The 20,944-nt window shown below is 51.6% G+C and overlaps 1 protein-coding gene across 1 annotated transcript in view; it reads left to right on the top strand.

The window, feature by feature from the left end:
• The first annotated feature begins 785 nt into the window (after window positions 1-785).
• The window catches only part of AP1B1 (adaptor related protein complex 1 subunit beta 1), a 111,821-nt gene continuing 91,662 nt past the window's right edge, over window positions 786-20,944 (top strand). The window contains exons 1-2 of the mRNA XM_074390831.1: window positions 786-889; window positions 11,740-12,003. The gene's annotated coding sequence lies outside the window, so the exon portion shown is untranslated. The remainder of the gene's footprint in view (window positions 890-11,739; window positions 12,004-20,944) is intronic.

Below are 20,944 nucleotides of genomic sequence, written 5' to 3'. Positions count from 1 at the left end.
CGGCATCCCTTCTCACTTCCAGAAAAGTGGTGGGATGCTTTCTGGGTACCCAAGTCCCTCATCCCAATAGGACGTTAGGTAGAAAAAGGGGTCCCCGGGATTAAGGGGGACCTGCAACGGCCGAGACATTTGGTTCTTTTATTGGTTTTGGCTCGTGTTTTATGCCTTGAGAGTGGGGGTGGCCGCTGCGGCTGGTGCTTCAGCACCGGGGACAGGGGCTGTTCTCTGGTGCGGGGAGTTTAACGTCCGCTTTTACCTTTACGGGAGTGGAGGGAGGCACACTGTGCTTTGGGGACCTGAGAGGGGAAGTGAGTGATTCAGCAGGGTCACACAGTGAGCTAGGGACCACTCCCTGGACTTCCCGTAGGGGTCCAGTTTCCTGTTTTCTGTGATGTTCTCCCACACACATTTGGGCTCTCTTTCTGCACAGGGACCCCTGCAAAAGAACCCCTGGGGATGTCGGGAGCCTTGAGACCCCCTTGAGAGTTTGTAGACTCCTGCTCCCACTCCAAACCTCCCGCAGGCAGTATCTCAACCCCCACGACACCCCCACTTTACCCGGCTTTTTTGCTCCAGGATCACCAGGACAGAACAGACAGATCCCCCAGGAAAGAGCTCTGCCAGTTCTTTTCTCTTTACCCTCTGTCTCCTTCCCAGCCCCCTGGTTCTAAGCATACCCTCAGAGCTGGGAAAGTGATGGCGCTGTCCCTTTAACCACGTTTTACTGGAAGGAGAGTGCGCTGGGGAGGAGGGAAGAGGGGGAGGGAGTTTCTGGTTTTGCATGAAGAAGCAGAACATGATGAAGCATTTTCCCCCATCTCAAGATCCAGTCATGCTCCAGTTTACAGGGGGCAAGGGGCTGGTCGCAGGTGGTGCTGGGAGGATGGAGGTGAGTGGCTGGTCTGAGGTGCCTGAGGAAGGCTTGGGGGGTGGGGGGTGTTGGGCAGGATTCCCTTGCTTTCACATAGCTCCCCATTTATTTGTCATTCTAGTTGGAATTTTGCCATTGGAACCTTGTTCCTTTGGGTCTTTTCGGTCTGCAGAATGCTGATATATTCTCTGGATGTGAGAAGGCTCACAAGCAGCTGACAGCAAGGAGGAATCGGGGTTTGGGGTTAAAAGGGGGCTCCAAGATGGATTCTGTTGAGGCCAGGGGGCCACAATCATCAGATTGAAGCTGCCTATGCAGTCCAAGAAGCCGCAGGCATCACTCTTGTGGCTGGAAAAAATTGCATGAGGGCTGGAGCCCTTGAAGTGGGTTCCCCCAAAGGGCCCTTCAGGCTCACCTCCAGGAAGCCATCTCTGGCCGCCAGCACCCCCACATTTAGTTAATTGTCCCCTCATGATTGTTCCTGTGGTTTCCAGTGCTAATCTCCAATGCTGCTCTTACCACTGTGTGTTGTGTGAATGAATCAGTGAATGAGTAAGTTCCGTCTGTTCTCCAGCCAAACTGATGGTCTAGAGGGGCTCTGAATGATTCTACCCTGAGTCCTTGGGGCTCGAATCACTTTCACCTTCCTCCCTGTGATTCTTACCATTTGAAGTGAGTAGAACAAGATATGCATCTGTCCAGCCATCCATGCGTTCATCCACCCACCCACCCATCAAATGCTTATTAAGCACTTGTTACGTGATAGCACACACTAAAAGCTGAAGGTACAGGGCCCTATAAACCTTCACCATTGTCTCTTTGGGACAGGGATTCTCAAGTTCCTCACAAATCGCAGCCCAGCACTTTCCAGGGTGCCTTCAGGATGATGATAGGTGTTTCTCCAAAAAGGAGAGGAAAAGAGTGAGTTTCGTGGCCAAAGGATTGAAACACAGTTCTTGGAGTATATGTTCCCAGAGCCTGGACTGGGCAGTGAGCATTGTGAATCCCCCAGAGGCAAGTATAGTTTCCCAGGCTCACTGCCCTTGGGCCTTTCTTGTCCCCAGTATCTCCAGGACAAGGATCCAGTGACTGACGCTGAGGGACCCAGTGAGATTTGGATCTCAGCCCCTGCTGTCTCTGGGCTTTTGTGGACCCCAAGGCTGGTGCTCTTCAGGAACATACTTGCAGGGAGAAGGATAAAGCAGTAAGCGCTTATACAGCCACCAGCCTCTCTGTTACTCACTGTTCACTAGGCAGGGATCATTGTCCCTGTTTTATAGGCAAGTAAAATGAAGCCTGAATGAGGAAGTGGGTTGCCTGAGTTGACTCAGTGACACAGCAGAGCGCAATGTCTCAACTCATCCAGACCTGAGCTGGTGCAGGACACACAGGGTGGAAACTTGTTTCTCTTGCACAGCAGAGGCCCAGATGGTCTGAGGGAAGAACATTGAGAGGCCATCGGAGAGAAGATGGGCAGCTTCCTGGGGCTGGGGTTGGGGTCTGGCCTCTGACAGATCACCCAGCTGCGAGTGTCTGTGGCCGTGAGCCAGCATCAGCATAGCCTGTGTGTGAGGGCCCACTTCCCAGCCCAGGTGCCCTCTGACACTGTGTCACCTCTGTGGGAACTGCATGTGACCACTATTTGGGATACAGATGCTAAACTCCTCATTCTCATTTCCTGATTGTTTTTTCTCCGTAGGACTTTACTGACACACTGTTGTGCGTCTTATTTTCTCCACTGAAATAAAACTTTATCAGGACAGAAATTCTTCTTGGTTTTATTCACTGCTGACTTCTGCAGTGCTTGGAATATTGTCTGGCCTACAGTGGGTGCTTAGCAAGTAGTTTCAGGATGACTGCAAGCCTCTGTCTGAGAGGCCGGTGATCAGCCAGACATTTTAGCACCAGGCATCTGGACAGCTCCAGGCCCTAGGGAGGCTGCCACAGGGTAACTGGAGAAGGAGGTCTTGAAAGTGTGGCCCCCATCCTGGGGCCTGGAGCTTCCCACCCTGAGCTGTGTGGTCCCCTTTGCTGAGGCTCAAACTTGCCGGCTCTATTTCCGGCAGACTCATCCCACTCCTGTACTGCCTGTTCATTTTTATGTTCAGCAATTCGCTTTAGGAAGCACTGAGCCTTTCTTCCTGCTTCCTTTCCCCGTGAGTGTCCATCATGCCCCACATTCTGTCTCTCCTCTTGCCCCTCCTCTCTCTGCTGCGTTCCCTGCCCCTCCTCTTTCCCTCTATTATATCCCTGTCTTTCCCCCCAATTTCTCTGTCCTCTTTATACCTTCTCTTTTCCTTTTTCTTCCTCTCCCTCCTTTTTTCTCCTCTCCCTTCTTAGAGATGTCCTTTTTGCCACGTTTGAATCTGATTTATAATAAAAGGTCATCAATCTCCCTACACCTACTCCCTTTAGGACACAGACAGCAAAAAACTAATCTGCAGGCCGGGCGCGGTGGCTCACGCCTGTAATCCCAGCACTTTGGGAGGCCGAGGCGGGTGGATCACGAGGTCAAGAGATCGAGACCATCCTGGTCAATATGGTGAAACCCCGTCTCTACTAAAAATACAAAAAAAAAAAAAAATTAGCTGGGCATGGTGGCGCATGCCTGTAATCCCAGCTACTCAGGAGGCTGAGGCAGGAGAATTGCCTGAACCCAGGAGGCGGAGGTTGCAGTGAGCTGAGATAGTGCCATTGCACTCCAGCCTGGGCAACAAGAGTGAAACTCCGTCTCAAAAAAACAAAACTAAACTGCATGCAGTTTTGCTTAAGCCCCCTCCTCCTAGCTTCCACCCACAGTCTTAACCCCCAGGGACCAGCCACCACCAGCGCAGGCCTGCGTCAGGTCTGCCTGCCCGCCTGCCTGTCTGCTGTCCTGGGACTGCACCAGGTGGTAGGAGGGAGTCACAGGTCCACGCTATCTCCCTGCTCTAGTTCCTGCTGTGGGCGACTATGGATGAATGATTCTTTTGGGCTGTGGTTTCCAAGACTGAGAGTGAAATGGTTCATTGGACTTTCATCTAGTAACTGAGTGGGGCTTGCCAAGTTACAAGTGCCCCGGGGCTGTCGTTACTCTTGTTACCTGGAGCAAGTGGCTAAGTAGCAATGGGAATGAAGGCTGCAATCTAAGGAAAGAGGGAGATGCCTGGCGTCACTTACCTTTGCAATTCTATGAAATAGATGCCATTATTATCCAAATGTCATAGTTTGGGAAATGAAGACTCAGAGAGGCTGGTCATGGTAGCTTACGCCTGTAATCCTAGCACTTTGGAAGGCCAAAGTGGAAGGATCACTTGAGCCCGGGAGCTTGAGACCAGCCTGGGCAACATTGTAAGACTCTGTCTCAATAGTATTAATAATAAATAAATAAGTTTTTTTTAAAATGAAGACTCAGAGAGGTTGAATAACTTTCCCCAGGTTATATAGCTGGTAAGTTGTGGAGCTGGAATTTGAACCCGGGTCTCATGGGCTCTGCAGCAGGCATACTGAGCTACGAGACTGTACGTCTCACATTCAAGGCAGGCCCAACTGGACCCAGCACTCTCCGGATTCCATCACAGCTGGCCAGGGACTTTGCTCTAGGGGTTCCTTCGGGTACCTTAGTGGAAGCAAGGGGGATTGAAAATTGGCTCAATCAAAACTTGTTTCTTTTCCCGCAGGTGGTTTTGTTTGTTTGTTTGTGACGGAGTTTCACTCTTGTTACGCAGGCTGGAGTGCAATGGCGCAATCTCGGCTCACCGCAACCTCTGCCTCCTGGGTTCAGGCAATTCTCCTGCCTCAGCCTCCTGAGTAGCTGGGATTACAGGCAGGCGCCACCGTGCCCAGCTAATTTTTTTGTATTTTTAGTAGAGACGGGGTTTCACCATGTTGACCAGGATGGTCTCGATCTCTCGACCTCGTGATCCACCCACCTCGGCCTCCCAAAGTGCTGGGATTACAGGCTTGAGCCACCGCGCCCGGCCTGTTTGTTTGTTTTTTTGTGAGATGGAGTCTTACTCAGTTGCCCGGTTGGAGTATGTGGGGCTATCTCAGCTCACTGCAACCTCTGCCTCCCAGGTTCTAGTGACTCTCCTGCCTCAACCTCCAGAGTAGCTGGGACTACAGGCACGTGCCACCACCCCCAGCTAATTTTTGCATTTTTAATAGAGATGGAATTTCACTATTTTGGCCAGGATGGTCTTGATCTCTTGACCTCATTATCCGCCCTCCTCAGCCTCCCAAAGTGCTGGGATTAAAGGCATGAGCCCCTGCACCCAGCCCCTTCAGGTTTTTATATTCTCTCTGGGTTGTCTTGAGGGAAGGAGACTTCTCAAGCAGTATAGTCAGGAAGTTAACACGATGACCACTAACTCAGCTTTCTGGATGATCCTGACTTTGGAGATGGATAAGTAGAAAGAAGTTATGGGACAGTGATTGATGTTCATGGTGTCTTTTTTTTTTTTCCAGAGTCTTGCTCTGTTGCCCAGGCTGGAGTGCAGTGGTGCAATCTCAGCTCACTGCAACCTCCGCCTCCCAAGTTCAAGTGATTCTTGTGCCTCAGCCTCATGAGTAGCTGGAATTACAGGCAGGCACCACATGCCTGGCTAATTTTTGTATTTTTAGTAGAGATGGGGTTTCACTGTGTTGGCTAGCCTGGTCTTGAACTCCTGACCTCAAGTGATCCATCCGCCTTAGCCTCCTAAAGTGCTGGGATTACTGACGTGAACCATTGGACCTGGCCTCACAGTGTGCATTTTGAATAATTGAGCAAACAGCTCTGTCATCCTTTACATGTTGGGCATCTGCCTGCTGTGTTCCACACACATATGTGGTGTCTGCAAGAGCTCTGTCACCTGTGCAAGGTCATTGTCCCCTACAGAGTAGAACATCAACACCGAGAAAGAACGTGACCTGCCAAGACCACACAGGGAGGTGGTGGAGGGTCTGTGGTTCACACCTAGGCTTTGTCCAGGACCCCTACACCTCCTGGTATCCACATTGGCTCTCAGGAAAAAAAATTTTAAAAAGGTTTCAGTGCTGTTTCATCTCTTTATTCTGGGGGAGAAGGAGGAGGAGGAGGTCTATAGTACATTGTAGAGAAAGAGTTTAAATTGGGATGTTGGGACTTGAGGGAAAATTAACAGTTGAATAAAAGTTCATTCCTGATGGCCAGTGTTGGCATTACTGAGCCATAGTAGAGTCCCCCAGGCCGGGCACAGTGGCTCATGCCTGTAATCCCAGCACTTTGGGAGGTCAGGGTGGGAGGATTGCCTGAGCCCAGGAGTTTGAGACCAGCATGGGCAACAGAGTGACACCCTGTTTCTACAAAACATTTAAAAATTAATTAGCTGGATGTGGTTGTGTGCGTCTGTAGATGCAGCTACTCGGGAGGCTGAGCTGGGAGGATGATTGAGCCTAGGAATCTCAGGCTTCTGTGAGCTATGATTGTGCTACTTCATTCCAGCCTAGGTGACAAAGTGAGACCCTGTCTCTTAAAAAAAAAAAAAAAGAAAAAAAAGAAAAAAAAAAAGAAGCCCCTGCAAGTGGGCACAGCTCCAGGCTTGGTGGTGGACATGAAGCTTGCCCTGCTCGGGGGCAGCTGCACCCTGGCTTGTCTCTCTGCAGTCAGCTGTGTGGGGACATGGAGGACTTGGGGGCAGCCTGCCTGCCAAAGACAGCAGATGCCAGCATGGGAGAGACATGCCAAGAAAGCTTCTGAAACCTCTGCCTCAGCCCTGAGCCAGGCGCTCGCTGTGCATGGAAAACTGCAGGAGGCCAGAGTAGACCTGAACCAGGGACCTGGCCACACACACCAGGGACAGCTCTGCTGGGCACCTGAACTACCTTCTGGTATCTGGGGAGGTTAGTGGCAGAGGGAAGAGGAAGCAGAGCTTGAGGTCTTTGCTGTCTGCTAGGTGGAGTTAGTAGAGAAAATGTACTTTTCATTAAATGTTTTGCTTCTGTGGTGGTCACCACTGAATTTCATCGCAAAATTCCTGGGCTCGTTCAGATCATCCAAGTCAGAATCTCTTGACAGAGGAGCTTGGGATGTGCATTCTGAGCCAGGGTCGCTATAGCAGGGGAACTGACCCTGGATCTGGCCTCAGTCAACCTTCCTGGTTCATTGTGCGAGCTCCTGCTAAGTCTTTCACAAAGACTTTTGCAAACATGATCTCATTTAGGCTTCACAACTCTAAGAAGCTCTGGCGAGCAAACTGAGGCCTAAAGAGGTGAAATCATTTGCCAAGCATAGAACTAGGATTCAAAACATTGCAGTCTGGGTCTAGAATGTCACCCTGTCCCACCTGGGGACTGGGCCTCTCCTAGGAGTGCCTTCCTCCCTCATCCTCTGTTTCCTTTTCTCTGTGGTGCTGTGTGCCCTGCCCATGTCTAAGTACACGTCCTGGGATCCAGGGATGACATATACTAGAGTCCCTGGTGCCCACGCCTTTTGCCCCCTCCTAGACCATGAGCTGTGGGGACAGAGTGGCTCTTGCACCTGGGGGCTCAGGATGTGGATGGTGGGTGAACAAATGGGACATTTGAGGCCCAGACAGAAGGACACAGAATGTTCCCTGGTGGCAGCTTAGGAGGGGGCCAGGCTGGACAGAGGGGGCTGGCGTAGCCTTCCCTACCTGAACCTCTTCTGCCGTCCGGGCCCACCTCCATGAAATTACTCATTCTGCCACATTCTCTTGCACCCTGGCTTCCTGTCGGCAGTCCTTTCTCCACCGCAGTATTCACTCCCCTACTCTTCAGGTCACTCCTCTTAATCCTTGAGACATTCCAGGTTACCTGCTCCCTCAGGAGCTTATGCTAACCCCAAGGTTGTGATACCTGCTTCCTTTAGGCTCCTACAGTTGCTCATTCTAATCCCAACACAGTATTTGAAGGGCTTTGTCTCCTAACTGGACTGTTAGGAGCTTTATAAGGGCAAGAGCCATCTCTTGTTTAATGTTGTATTCCTAGGGCCCAGTACCAGAGTATTAGTGAAGCTTGTTGAATGAATAAATGCCATTCTGCAGTGACTTCCCATAGGAGCTACTCCGTGTTATTCATGTCATTGTAATCCACCTTGGGCTGCATGTCACAAGCTAGCTTTGAAGAAAGCTGGGGGCCGGGTGCGGTGGCTCATACCTGTAATCCTAGCACTTTGGGAGGCCAAGGTGGGCGGATCACCTGAGGTCAGGAGTTCAAGACCAGCCTGGCCATCATGGTGAAACCCCATCTTTAAAAAAAAAAAAAAAAAAGAAAGAAAGAAAGCTGGGTTCAGAAGGCCTTAGAGACCATCAGTTGTACTGATGAGGAAACTGAGGCCCACGAGGTCAGTGGCAGGTCTGGCTCTCACTGCCTTGCCTCTGGTTCTGCGACTGGAGCTCCATGGGGGAAGGCACCAAGACTTGGACGTTATTTTCTGGCTTGGAAGGGTGCTTTGCCTGTGATCACAGTCATTGCCCTGTACTAGGTGCTTGTAAGGTGCTAGGCCCTTTATATGTTTTTCCACGTTTGCGTGTCCATAGGGAAGGAAGGTACAGTTATCCCCATTTACAGATGAATAAATGGAGGTAGGGAGGTTAGGTAATTTGACTGTTTTTCAATGTCTTCCAGTTCCTTTCACAAACGTATCTGGGTCCCATTGTAGCCTCACGAGATTTTTCATCAAACTCACTTTCAGCAGTGCAGTGGCTCACACCTCTAATCCCAGCACTTTGGGAGGCCAAGCGGGGACGATCGCTTCAGCCCAAGAGTTCGAGATCAGCCCAGGCAGCACAGAGAGACTTCATTTCTACAAAAAATTTAAAAAGTTAGCCGGGTGTGGTGGCGCGCCTGTGGTCCCAGCTACTCGGGAGGCTGGAGTGGGAGGATCGTTTAAACCCAGGGAGGCGAGGTTGCAGTGAGCTGAGATCATGCCGCTGCACTCCAGCAGAGTGAGACCCTGTCACAAACACACACTTTCCAGAGGGGGAAACCGAGGCTCTGGGACTGCAGAACCCGTTTCTCTGCCTCAGCATACTAGGCTGGCTCTGTGCTTGATAGAATCGCGCCGGCAACAGCGCCCCCTGCGGGCGGCACCAGGCACGCTGCGTCACAGCCAGCCCCACCCTTCCTCAGAGGCCACGCCCGAACGCTTCAGCCGGCTTTCCGAGATTGGTGAGCGCTCCTCCAAAGGCCCTGGCTCAGAGAAGGGGAGTGCGCTGCCTTCACCCTGCCTTGGTCGCCGCCGCGGCATTTCATCCGTGGCATCCTCAGGGGCAGCGGGAAGGTAGCCCTGTCTTTGGCTGCCGTGGCTTCCCTCATCGTAACGGCCTGGGGGCAGCAGTGCTTAAAGAATTCAGGGGGTGGGACTCAGGTAGGGGCGTGGCCGGTGCTCCTCCTAGGGGTGGGGTCTTGGGAAAGGGGAGCGTCCCAGAAGGACCCAGCCACAGGAGAGGACATCAAGTTCTGTCGCATGTGTGTCTGTGGGCAGCGACCTTCTCCTCCTCCCCAGATCTTAGTCCTGGCCCCTGTGTGTCCGTGGGCAGCAGCCTCTTCCTCCTCCCCAGACCTCCGTTTCTGCACGTGTAAAATGGGGGCTCTTCCAAGACGCTTATATGAATGCAAAAATCGGGATTCCGTCCAGCATGCTCAGAGTTGTCAACCCTACGCAGGCATCTGAGAAATCAGCTGGGTCAGGCGAGCCAGTGTGGGTGCACTGGGAGCTCCTTCCCTTACTGCATCAGCACCTGGAGACTGGAGAGCAGCCCTGGAGGGTAGGGACCAGCCACTTCCTAGCGGGCTAGACTCCCTGCAGCCTGGGATGGTGACAGACATGAGACATGGCTGTGGCAACAGTAGTAGCGCACTATTATTGAGCACTCACGATGTGCCTGGCTTTGTGTGAAGGCCAATCACAGGCATTATTTCCCCCTCCCACAACCCTGTCTGGTAGGTACTGTTATTCCATAATATCCAATGTACTGATGTGGCATTTGAGGCCCAGAGTTGCTGGGTGGTAACCAGTCCAAAGTCACCCTGCCAACAAATGGCTGAAGCAGTAGTCCCCAGTCTTACCCACTATACGGTACAGAGAAAGGTTTGACATGGAAGGCAGAGTAGCAGAGGGGGAAATGACAAGGGTCTAACAGTACTAATAATAGATACGATGCACTGAGCACCCACTAAGTGCTGGGTGTGCTAGCCCAAGGCATTTCCTGTGTCATTTATCCTCCTGACAGTGAACCCTATACTGTAGATTTTATTTCCATTTCAAAGGTGAAGCTCAGAGAAGTCACTTTATTTTTTTTCTTTTTTTTCTTTTTTTTTTTGAGACGGAGTTTCGCTCTTGTTACCCAGGCTGGAGTGTAATGGCGCGATCTCGGCTCACCGCAACCTCCGCCTCCTGAGTTCAGGCAATTCTCCTGCCTCAGCCTCCTGAGTAGCTGGGATTATAGGCACGCGCCACCATGCCCAGCTAATTTTTTGTATTTTTAGTAGAGACGGGGTTTCACCGTGTTGACCAGGATGGTCTCGATCTCTTGACCTCGTGATCCACCTGCCTCGGCCTCCCAAAGTGCTGGGATTACAGGCTTGAGCCACCGCGCCCGGCCAAGAAGTCACTTTATATGCCTTAGGGCACACATAGTGAAAAGGTAACTTCTGGATGTATTGATGGTCCATTCTGCCTGCCTGATGTCACTCGTAGGAATGTTCTACTCTTCTCTGAGTCCAGGTGTCTCCTACTGGGAAGCGAGAGGCTTGAACTAGGACACCTTGAATGTTCTTTCCCGAGCTGATATTCTTTGATTTTAGGGAGTTTTCACATGAATGTCTGGAGATCTGGCTTTGAGGACTACATTTGTTCCTAATTAACTATGATTTAGGGTCACTTGGCCAAGTTCCCTGCATCTTTGGGTTTCATTTTCCCCATTAGTAAAAGGTAGAGACTAGACCAGGCATAGCGGCTCATGCCTGTAATCCCAGAACTTTGGGAGGATTGCTTGAAGCCAGGACTTTGAGTCCATCCTGGGCAGCAAAGCAAGACCCTGTATCTACAATAAAAAATTTTTAAAGTTCAGCCAGGCATGGTGGCTCACACCTGTAACCCCAGCACTTTGGGAGGCTGAGGCAGGTAGATCACGAGGTCAGGAGTTTGAGACCAGCCTGGCCAATATGGTGAAACCCTGTCTCTACTAAAAATACAAAAATTTCCCAGGTGTGGTGCCACGTGCCTGTAGTCCCTTCTACTTGGGAGGCTGAGGCAAGAGAATTGCTTGAACCCAGGAGGCGGAAGTTGCAGTGAGCCACGATTGTGCCACTGCCTCCAGCCTGGGCAATAGAGTGAGACTCCGTCTCAAAAAAAAAAATAAAAAAAAAAATTAAAGTTCAAATTAGCCAGTTGCAGTGGCTCACACTTGTAGTCCCAGATACTTGGGGAGCTGAGGTGGGAGAATCACTTGAGCCTAGGAGTTTGAGGCTGCAGTTAGCTATAATCTTGCCACTGGGCTCCAGTCTCGGCAACAGAGCAAGGCCCCATCTCTAAAAAGAAAATGGGCTGAGCACGGTGGCTCACACCTGTAATCCCAACTCTTTAGGAGACTGAGGGGGAGGATCACTTGATCCCAGGAGTTTGAGACCAGACTGGGCAACATGGCAAAACCCTGTCTCTATAAAAAATTCAAAAAAATGGCTAGGTGTAGTGGCATGCACCTGTGGGCCCAGCCATCTGGGAGGCTGAGGCAGGGGATCACTGAGCTCAGGAGGTTGAGACTGCAGTGAGCCGTGATCACAACATAGCCTTGGCAACAGAGTGACACCCTGTCTCCAAAAAAAAAAAAAAAAAAAAAAATTGTAGAGACTAGACATTCCCAATCACCAGAGTGCCTTCTGGCTTGAATATTTTATGACTGCAGATGAAGATACAACCCAAGGTTTAGCAAACTGCGTCCTCTGAGAAATTCGAATGAACGTAAATCTGCCACCTTCTGAGAACATCCCTAGCACAAGTTTCCAAGAATAGACCACCTGCATGGGTGAAGAGGAACAGCTGCCTTTGAACAATCAGCAGTAACTGCTTGCAGGGGGCTTACTCCTGTAATAGTTCACAAGTCACCTCTGAGGTCAGACGGACCCACAGCTGAAAACCAACACTTCCACTTCTCGACAAGGCATCTCAGGCAAGTGACCTTTCCTTTCTGTATCTCAGTTTCCCCTGTATAAGATGGGATTCTGGGGTGTGGTAGCTCACACCTGTAATTCCAGCACTTTGGGAGGCTGAGGCGGGCAGATCACCTGAGGTCAGGATTTAAGAGACCAGCCTGGTCAACATGGTAAAACCCTGTGCCTACTGAAAATACAAAAGTTAGTCGAGTATGGTAGCAGGTGCCTGTTATCCCAACTACTCAGGAGGCTGAGGCAGGAGATTCGCTTGAACCTGGGAGGCAGAGGTTGTAGTGAGCTGAGATCGTGCCACTGCACTCCAGCCTGGGCAACAGAGCAAGACTCCCTCTCAAAACAAAACCAAACAAACAAAAGGTGCTAATGGTACCAGCTTAATCTGGGATTTGGTTAAAAAAAAAACAAAGGAAAAAAAACCTAACATCATTTTTTTGGCCTAGAAAATTCATAATAAACACAACTGTCACTAGTTGTGTCTGCAGGACCAGTCTAGGCACTGGGGGAGTTCCTAAGCCTTGGAACCTGCCCATCCTCTATGCCCTGAAACGGTTTCAGGGGAGGAGAGGCAGGATCCTGCTGAGTCAGCAGAGGATCCAGCGTTAGGACGCAGGCAGCCCCCACCCCTGAGGCTGCCAGCACCAGCTGCTGGCCTGAAGTGATATTAACGGGCATTCTAGCATGTCCCTAGCTGGCAGCAGCTCCTGGGGAGGGGCAGTGGCCACTGAGAACAGGGGAGGTGGAGGAATGGTGTTGGGAATGCTGCAGTGTGTACCGGTGACTATGGCTCAGTGCATCCTCCTGGTTCAAGATGAGTTAACTGAAGTATGTGCTGTGCTTTAGGCTTTTATGAAGTGCATTTGCATCAGTCGTGTCCTCAGGACAGGGCTGAGTGGCATGGTACAGGGTTCTCAACCTTCAGTACAGGGACTTGACTCCTGGTGACCTGTACAAGGGATCAGGAACGCCCAAAACTGTGCAGGATTGTGTGGGTGATTCTCCAGAGGCATAAGACCCCAGAATGTCAAAAGAGTTACTGATTTAGGAGTCAGACGGCTCCTCTGCTCATTAGACCCCATGCCCATTTCCCTCTTCCTTCCACCTTTTTGTTTGTTTTTTGTTTTGTTTTGTTTTTGTTTTTTTGGAGAGAGGCTTGCTCTGTTGCTCAGGCTGGAGTACAATGGCATGATCTCGGCTCACTGCAACCTCTGCCTCCCAAGTTTAAGCAATTCCCTGCCTCAGCTTCCTGAGTGGCTGAGATTACAGGCATGTGCTACTGTGCCTGGCTACTTTTTGTATTTTTAGTAGAGATGGGGTTTCAACATCTTGGCCAGTTTGGTCTTGAACTCCTGACCTTGTGATCCATCCATCTCAGCCTCCCAAAGTGCTGGGATTACAGGCGTGAGCCACTGTGCCCAGCCCCTTCCACCCTTCTTTTTCTTTCTTTGTTTCTTTGTTTTATTTCTTTCTTTCTTGTTTTGTTTTGTTTTGTTTTGTTTTGTTTTGGAGATAGAGACTTGCTGTGTCGCCCAGGCTGGAGGGCAGTGGTGTAGTCTCAGCTCACTGCAGCCTGGCCCTCCTGGGCTCAAGCTATCCACCTCCTTCATCCTCAGCCTCCCAAGTAGCCGTGACTACATGTGCACACCACTATGCCCAGCTAATTTTGTAATTTTTGTTTATTTTTTGTAGAGACACCCCATCTCACCATGTTGCCAATCTGGTCTCGAACTCCTAGGCTCAATCAGTTTTCCCACCTTGGCCTCAAAGTGCTGAGATTACAGGTGTGAGCCACCGCACATGGCCCTTCCCTCATTCTGTCTCATCCATTCAACAAACATTTCCTCAGATGTGTTTCAGGCCCCACCCATTCATTCCCCACTGGGAATGAATACAGCCGTGAGGAAGACAGGCTCCCAGCTCCCCTTGTGAGGAACACCAGCAAGTTTGGGACTAATTTTGTACGAAGTGATAGAGGGGCAAGTCCAGGGGCTATGAGAGCTTCAAACTAGAGCTCCTGACCCATCACGTGGCAGAGGGCAAGTTGGGAGTCAGCAGGGGAGTGCTGGCTCAGTGCCTGTGGCCTTGGGTAGGCCACTAGCCTTGCTGAGCCTCGGTTTACCCCCCCTTTCCCTGATGGGGCCACTTCACAGGATGAGTTAAAAAGGTGGAGGAGGAGGGCCTGGTGGACCCTCCTCAAAGCAGGTGTGGCTGCGTGTCGGCTCCCCTGGAGCCAGGACTCTACCCGGCACCCAGGTTCACAGCACAGTGCTCCCTCTACTTCCTTGGAGCCAGAGCCTTTCTCTTTTGAAGCAGGCAACAGGGAAGAGCGCTGGTGAGGAAGTCAGAGATCTGATCCTGGGCCCCCGAGGTCTGCCTGGCCACACTTACCAAGGGCTTCAGTTTCCCACCCCCACACACAGGAGGCCAGGCTGCCTGATCTTCTGTGGGCAAATGCATATAAGTGGTGGGGGTACCAAGAGAGGTGAGCAACCAGGGAGAGCTTCCCAAAGGAGGTGGCATAGCTGCAGTCTGAAGCATTGAGAGTGGGGGTGGGGAAATAACTGGATGGGTTCTCTGGTTGTGGAGTGTTCCTGGTAGACCTTCTAGGGGTGATGGAGGAATGTGGAGGTGGGGCCCTGGGCTCAAGGAGGAGAGGAAGAGGGTGGGGGAGAGCTGCCCCTTTGCTCCAAGGCTCTCTTAACTGGTAACAAAGAGCAGGCCCTTTGGGTCAGGAAAGCCTCAGCTTGAGTCCTTCTCGGCATTGCTTTATTAAGGACCCCTAGGTAAGGGTTTCACCTTTCTAAGGCTCATTACTTCCACCTGGGAAATGGGGTGATAATTATACCCCATTCAAAGGTTGTTGGCTATTATATGACTTTATTTACATGAAATATCCAGAATAGGCAAATCTGTAGAGAGAGAAAATAGACTAGTGGGTACCTAAAGCTGGGAGAACAAGGGACTGCGGGAATGATAGCTAAAGAGTATGAGGTTTCTTTATGGGGTGATGAAAATACTATTTTTTTGAGACAGAGTGTCACTCTGTCGTCCAGGCTGGAGTGCGATGACATGATCTCAGCTCGCTGCAGCCTCTGCCTCCCAGGTTCAAGAGATTCTCTTGCCTTATTCTCCCAAATAGCTGGGACTACAGGCACGTGCCACCATGTCCATCTAATTTTGTATTTTTAGTAGAGATGGGGTTTTGCCATGTTGGCCAGGCTGGTCTCGAACTCCTGACCTTAAGTGATCCACCTGCCTCATCTTCCCAAAGTGTTAGGATTACAGGCATGAGCCACTGAACCTGGCCTGGGGTGATAAAAATGTTCTAAAATTGATTGTGATGGTGCACAACTCCATAAAAATGGCATTGTATGCTTTGCATGTGATGTGAGTTGAGTTATGTGCGATGTGAATTATCTCTCGATAAAGCTGTTACTAAAAGACCAAGAGGTTCAGACGAGACGCTCCATGCTCCTGAAATATTAGTTGTCACAGGTGTTGTTTATTCCTGGCAGCTCTTCCAGCCTTCCTCCAGAGAAGGGTGATAGGTTCCAGGAGAAGGGGAAGGGGCCTGGGTCACTACTAGCCGTCTGGAGTCCCCAAGCAAGCTACATAACCTCCCTCAGCCTCAGTTTTCTCATCTGTGAAATGGGGGTGGCAGGTTGGATTTTCCAGGCCTTGGCCACCTCTTTGGACACTGTGATGCTCAGATCAGACCATGGGCCTGGGCCAGATATAGTTACAAGGGCAGGTGTAGAGAAGGGTGGTGGGAGGATTGGACGTTCTGTCCGTCTGTACCCGGAGGGGCTGACTTCACACATCGGCTCATGGTTGTGTACTGAGTGTGGTTTGTGTGCAAGGCACCATGCAGGGAACAGAGGAGGGACTGCAAGAGCCTCTGCCCCAGCCCGCCTGGAGCTTAGAGCCCCAGAGAAGGGACACGCAAAGGTTTGTCAGGGCTGACTGGAGCACCCCTGGCTGTGCAGGCCGTCATTTCATCACTCTGGGCCTCAGTTACCTCATCTGTAAAATGGGAAAGAAATGGTGCCCTCCTCCTAGGGTCGTGCCGAGGCTCACAGTGGCTGGCATAGCATCTACACTAAATGCACAGCAACCCTTGTTGTCACTATTGCTGTCATTAATATGATCAGCCATCAGGTGCCTTTTGTCCCCTCCCCTCAGCTAACCTGTCACACAGTGAATTATGTCAGGGCTAGCTCTCCCTTCCCTGTCCCTGTCCCAGAACATCAACTCCTGGGGTAAAGCTCCCTTTTCAGACCCAGCCCAAGTGCCCAAAGAAGCTCTTGGATCCTCAGTGAGGCCCCTGCCCCTATTTCTTCGGGCCCAAGTGCAGAAGGCATGATCCTCTGGCCAGGCGGAGACTGAACCCTCCCTCCTGTCCTGTCCTCTCCTTCCACTCAGCTGCAGCGTAAGCACCAGACCACCCCCAGCCAGACTTTCTGGACGTTCTGCTCTCACTGTGGCTAGAGCCAGGTAAGGCCGACTCAGCATCTTCTCCCGCCTTCCTCCCTCTGCAGAGCTGCAGCAGGGCTGGGGACCCGGCCTGGGCCTCCATGGCCTCTGCAACATCCCTGCCACTGGTGGGCGGAAGGCCCAGATGGGGGCAGGCATCCCTTCTGGATACTAGTCCCTGATCCTGACCAGCAGCTGCAGTGTCTGATTTATGGCTCCCTCTGGGCTCTCTCCAGCAAAATTGCCTGCAAACCACTCCTGGCGCATTGTTTTTTGGGTCCTGGTTTGCAGACAGTCAGGTTGTCTCAGGCTACAGCCTGCAGCCCCCCCTACCACACCCCCAGTCCCCAACCACCGGGCACCTGGGGCCTCAGGGCAGGTTGTGCCTTGAGAAGAAGGATGGGCTGGGTGGCCTAAGGTGGCTTATGGAACCTCTGTGGGCCTCAGGTTTCCTATTTGCACACTGAATGATCTTGAAGATATCCTCACTGATGTCCGGGCTTCTGAGTTTCCCTCACATCACCCCAATACCCCTCAAGTCTTTTGCCTTGGAACTGAGTCTTTTTTTTTTTTTTTTTTTTTTTATGTGAGACAGAGTCTCGCTCTGTCGCCTAGGCTAGAGAGCAGTGGTGCAATCTTGGCTGACTACAACCTCCGCCTCCTGGGTTCAAGAGATTCTCTTGCCTCAGCCTCCCAAGTAGCTGGGATTACAGGCATTCATCAGCACACCTAATTTTTGTATTTTTAGTAGAGGGGGGATTTTGCCGTGTTGGCCAGGCTGGTCTTGAACTCCTCACCTCAAGTGATCCGTCCACCTCAACCTCCCAAAGTGCTGGGATTACAGACATGAACCAGTGTCTGGCCTGGGACTGAGTCTTCTGTGTGTCTAAATGGAGACCCCAGCAACCAGGCCAGGTGAGCAACAAAGAACTAGGCCTGGGTGGGTGATGGGTAGTGAAGATTCCCATCTTCGGAGCCCCACAGCCTTGGTCAGGTCCACCGGCTTCCTCTAGGCCACTCCCTTGCCTCCCTGAGCCCCATCCATAAAATAGGGAGAGTTGGACCTGAGCTCTTGCGGGCAGATCCTTGTGCTTGGCACAGCTAGAGCAGGTGACAATAAATATGGGTCTCTTTTCCCTTCAAGGCCTGACTTGGCATCCTCAAGCCTGGTTCCCAGTGGCTATCAAGTCCAGGCCCCTACAGACAGTGGGAGCATGGGCTGTGGGTAGGCATTTTGTGGCCAGCTTGGGGGTAGGGGTGGCAGTCATCACTGTGCTTCCAAGTCACCTGCCTGATCCCTGAGCAGGAAGTGGGGAGGCCACAATGTGCCCAACACTGGGTGTCTACAAGAAGGGCGTGGAACTGTCAAGAGCTTGGTGGCCTGTTCGCTCATGTGTCTGTCCACTCAGACAATATTTAGCCAGCATCTTTTTTTTTTTTTAATTGAAATGGAGTTTCACTCTTGTCACTTATGCTGGATCTCAGCTCACTGTAACCTCTGCCTCCTGGGTTCAAGTGATTCTCCTGCCTCTGCCTCCCAGCTAGCTGGGACTACAGGTGCACGCCACCACGCCTGGCAAATTTTGTATTTTTAGTAGAGATGTGGCTTCACCATGTTAGCCAGGCAGGTTTTGAACTCCTGACCTTAGGTGAACCACCTGCCTCAGCCTCCCAAAGTGCTGGGATTACAGGTGTGAGCCACCACACCCGGCCTATCTTCTTTTTCTTCTTCTCCTTCTCCTCCTTCTTTTTTTTTTTTTTATTTTTGAGGCAGTCTTGCACTGTCGCCCAGGCTGGAGTGCAGTGGCACATTCTTGGCTCACTGCAACCTCTGCCTCCTGGATTCAAGCGATTCTCTTGCCTCAGCCTCCCAAGTAGCTGGGATTACAGGTGTGTTCCACCACATCCAGCTAATTTTTTGTATTTTTTTCTAGTAGAGATGGCGTTTTGCCATGTTGCCCAGACGAGTCTTGAATTCCTGAGCTCAAGCGATCCGCCCACCTCGGCCTCTCAAAGTGCTGGGATTACAGGTGTGAGCCACTGCACCCTGCCTAGCTAGCATCTTCCTGTTGGTCACCCTGCACCTGGGTCTGCAGAGGACAGTTCTAAGTACCTTACATGCATTAACTTGCTTTTATTCTCAGGACAACCCTATGGGGTAAGCACTGGTCACAGCATTTTTGCTCAAGGTCACACAGCTGGTAAGTGGTAGGATCAGGGTCTGAAGCTAGGCCATCCTGTCAAGTCCATGGCAAATGCCTTTCCTCCGTTTCGCACTGCCATCAGCGCCAGCCTCCTGCCTGCTGCCTCTGGAAGCACCATTGCATCTTCCCCTCTAGCCTTCACCCTTGCTGCTCACTGTGCCCCCCCCTTTCCTGACTCCCTTTCTCTTCTGACTAAACAACGAACTGATAGCCTTCAACACTCAGTTGTATGGCCGAGCGCAGTGGCTCATGCCTGTAATGCCAGCATTTTAGGAGTCCGACGTGGGTGGAAACTGAGGCACAGAGAAGTGACATGATCTTCCCAACTTAAAGCGAGTGGTGATGGAGCTGGGATTTATTGGAATGGCCTCCATTTCAGAACAAGATCCTAGAAGAGTTTACCAAACCAGGACTTAAATTTTTTGAATTCTTTATTAATGGTTCCAAAGTCCAAAGGCACAAAGGATAGACAGTGAAAAGTCTCCCGTCTCTTCTGTCCCCAGCCACCCACGTCTTCCTAGGGAAGCAGCTGGGGTGATCTGATCCTCAGGTGTCCTTCTGAGCAGTGTGTGTTCCCAGACAAACCCAGCATGTGTTATTCAGCCAAGTTTAAACCTAAGCCTGTGAGATGCCCCATCTCACCTGGGGTTGCTCAGGGCTTGGGACAGGGCCCAGCATACCCTGGCAGAGATACGGGGCCACCAGAGGCCTCCATCGCCCTATCCTGCTGTAGTACCTCCCCAGCGGAGCTGCCTGCCTGGCTCTGCTCCCCAGGCTGCAGCAGAGGCTGGGCTCAGGCCAAGTCCGGCCAGACCACAGTAGTGAAGGGCTGCTTTGGCTGAGGGGACCTCCTTTCAGCCCAGTCTGACACTTGCTTTGTTATTCCTCACAGAAGGGGCCCGGTGTGGGGAAACAGCCCCAGCAAAGGCATGGGCTGTAGTGAGGGGGTGCGGGGCAGGCGGGAAACCTAGGGGTACATCAGGGCAGGGCAGGGTAGGGCAGGGATGCTGGCTCCACCCCTTCCTGCTGGGAACCGAGTGGGCAGAAGAGCTCCCTGAGCAGCCTTTTTTCTCTGAAGATTAAGAGACAGTACCTGAAATTGCTTGGGGAATGCAGTAAACGCTCCAGAAGTGGTGACTGGAGTGTTAAAGTTACGGAGCCTCCGGGTTTTCCCACCACCCTAGACTTCCATGTGACTCCTGAAAAGCAGAGACACAAGACGCTTGGAGCCTGTGCTCAGGACTCAAACCCAGTTCCTTCCCCTGTGTGCATAAATATAAATATTAGGGGGGATTGTTGTTGTTACTCTTTTTTTTTTTTTTTTTTTAGACAGAGCTCCGGTCTTGTGACCAGGGCTGGAGTATAGCGGTGCTATCTCAGCTTACCACAACCTCTGCCTCCCAGGTTCAAGCAATTCTCCTGCCTCAGCCTCCCAAGTAGCTGGGATTACAGGCATGTGCCACAACACCTGGCTAATTTTTTGTATTTTTAGTAGAGACGGGGTTTCACTGTGTTAGCCAGGAGGGTCTCAATCTCCCAACCTCAGGTAATCCGCCCACCTTGACCTCCCAAAGTGCTGGGATTACAGGCATGGCCACCGCGCCCAGCTTCCTGGTGTCCAGTCTTGTGATGTCCAGTAGGAAACCAGGACTCCCACCTCTACCCCATTCCCCAGGGTAGCTCTGGTGGAGGGCAGGGCAGCAGTAAATATGTGCACAGGTTTGGAGGGTGGGGAGGCTCCCAGGTGGCTGAGTGGGGCACAGACAGAGCACAGGGCTGGGAACCAAACGTTCGGGGTTCACCTCTTTTTTTTTTTTTTTTTTTTGAGACAGAGTCTCACTCCCTCACCAGGTGCCAGGCTGGAGCGCAATGGCGTGATCTCGGCTCACCGCAACCTCCTCACGGATTCAAGGAATTCTTCTGCCTCAGCCTCCCGAGTAGCTGGGACTACAGGCGCGCCCCACCACTCTCGGCTAATTTTTTTGTATTTGTAGTAGAGACGGGGTTTCAGCATGTTGGCCAGGATGTTCTCGATCTCTTGATCTCATGATCTGCTTGCCTCGGCCTTCCAAAGTGCTGGGATTACAGGCATGAGCCACTGTGCCCATCTCGGGGTTCACCTCTTATATAGGAGCCCAGTTCCCTTCTCTAGGAAATTAGGGTGATCATCTGTCTCCCCATTAACCTCCTGGGATTTGGGATGCTTAGGGGAGGGAACGCATGAGAGAGCCTTTGCCTTGAACTCCTGGCCTCAAGTGATCCTCCT

The sequence above is a fragment of the Saimiri boliviensis genome, chromosome 21 (genome assembly GCF_048565385.1).
Source record: "Saimiri boliviensis isolate mSaiBol1 chromosome 21, mSaiBol1.pri, whole genome shotgun sequence".
Lineage (NCBI taxonomy): Eukaryota > Metazoa > Chordata > Mammalia > Primates > Cebidae > Saimiri > Saimiri boliviensis.
The sequence above is the reverse complement of the archived record's forward strand: the minus strand, read 5'-3'. Positions and strand labels throughout refer to the sequence as shown.